This window comes from Micropterus dolomieu, linkage group LG23 (assembly GCF_021292245.1).
Source record: "Micropterus dolomieu isolate WLL.071019.BEF.003 ecotype Adirondacks linkage group LG23, ASM2129224v1, whole genome shotgun sequence".
Lineage (NCBI taxonomy): Eukaryota > Metazoa > Chordata > Actinopteri > Centrarchiformes > Centrarchidae > Micropterus > Micropterus dolomieu.
The window spans coordinates 5,305,781-5,308,102 of record NC_060172.1 but is presented as its reverse complement, the minus strand read 5'-3'; positions in this window follow the sequence as shown (position 1 = coordinate 5,308,102).

Below are 2,322 nucleotides of genomic sequence, written 5' to 3'. Positions count from 1 at the left end.
CTTCAGTTCACTAAATGTCCTCACTCGGGTTATTTTGCTAATAATATTTCCCTTTGAAGACCTGCAGATGAAAGATGTGTGCTCTATCACAGCCATGTTTCTTTACCCAGTATCTGCTGTTTATGACAAAGCCTACACTTGTTTTCTGTTTGTATCAGCGGGTTTGGTAATAACTTCCTCCTATATTGGTGTGATGATAGCAGCCAGGTCGGCCTCCACAGACAAAGTTTCAGCCCGTAAGGCTCGTAATACACTGCTGCTGCATCTGGTGTAGCTGGGCCTCATACTCTCCTCAACAGTGCAAAACTCATTGTTCTTAGCTATCTTACAAATTGTAACGAGGATAGAAATTATGCGTATCCAGATTTTTTTTTATCTGTGTATGGTCCTCCTCCCCAGATGTCTGAGTGCTCTCATCTATGGCCTCAGAGACCAGACCATCAGACCCGTCCTCATGTACAATCTATGCTTTTGTCTGAAATGTTCAGTAATAATTAGATAATAAAATCTTTTTAAATACAGCTGTTTTGCTGCATCAAACACATTTACATTTCAGTTTACATTAAATACAATTGAAAAAACAAGCAGTCATATTGTCAAAGATATCACAATCCCTAGAATGTATTTTTATAATTTTCAAGCTATCAGGACAAACACATCACTTTACAGCCTTAGAATTGGCAGGGAACATCTCACAGAAAGTAATAAAGTGAGTGGAAAACTGCTAGATTACACATTTTTATCTATAAGCATTTACTGTCTAGGTTCCTAATGAATTGAGAGATCAAGAGGTGGACACAATACTATGAACCCCTGTGCAAAATAATTCACTCCAATTACATAACTCTGAAGTAAATCTTACGTGGAGATCCACTAGATCCATTATATCCCAGGACCTAAAGTGGGAGCCTAACACTAACTTCATCATTATCAGTGCCAAACTGCCCTTCCCCCGGACTCTGACTCACAGTGTCAGGAACAACTCCTGTGCAATAACCCAGTAACTCTGCCTCTAATCAGCCACCTGAAAACCACTTTTCATTTATTTATTCATCATTCTCTATTTCAGAGCTGTTCATATTGTCATTTTGTATATTGTATATACTGTATACCAAATCCACCTTCCTCAAGTACATAACACCTGCACATAATACTTCCAGCATCCAGCACTATGCTCCATCACACTGTGTACATGTATGCTTGTATGTGTATGTGCAGCTGTATATCACATCCACATCTACTCCTTCATTCTTTGCACTGGGATTATTGCATTATTGATTATTGTCTCAATCTGTTTATAGTGTTTTTGTATATAGGATGTATATATGTGTTCTCTATACTGTAGCCTGTGTTTGATTTTATTATTGTATGAACAAGCACAACGTGAGTGATGTACAATCCAGAGTCAAATTCCTTGTATGTGTACACAAACCTGGCAATAAAGCTGATTTTGATTCTGACGTGAAACTTCATAATTTAGCTGAGGCTGTGTCAGATAGGGATTCTTCAGTTAATTTTTGGGTTGGTGTGGTGGTGCATTTAATTTCCAGTGAATTTCAGTTGTTCAAGATTACACAATACGAAATGCTTTGTACAGTACAGTCAGAAAGTATGAAGACAATGATTTTTTGGATCTAGTTCAACACATTGCAATCTGTCTCAACAACTAATGTTTTCAAATATTTTCCTTTAACTGTTTTCTTAAAAACGGAGAGAGAAAAATAAGTCAACTACGTAGGATTCATGAAATGTGTACTGGCAAAAGATGTAGTTACCCACAAGGAAATCTTTGTAAATCCTGCTGAGATATACAGTAAGTCCTTTAATTCTTGATGTATTCTTAATGTGACAGTGGACTGCATTTGTAATTGTCTTAATGTGGCTGTGCAAAACTAAACCGATACTTCTGTCCTGGTTTGTAGACTTTATTGTTGTCAAGTTCTGTGTGTTTTTAATTGATTACAGCTCAGCCCAAACTTGAAAACTGCTTTTCTCTCTGAAGAACGCAAAGGACAACTCAATCTTTTCACTTCTTGATTCTTTATTTTCTTTGAGATGGTTTGATAGACCAGTGATGGAATAATATGGTATAGTTTCTTGAATGTGACTTGATAGATCAGTGTGGGGCAGTAGGTATAGGTTGATAACCTTTCAAATGCACAAACCAAAACATGAATTAGTTACAGATAAGTCATGAATCAGTCACACATAAATCACAATACCACTTTCTCACAGAAGTAATAAATAAATGCTATTGAATCTTCAAACCAAACTAAACACGATCCTTAAGTCTAACCTAGGATTTTAACAAGAAAATACCAA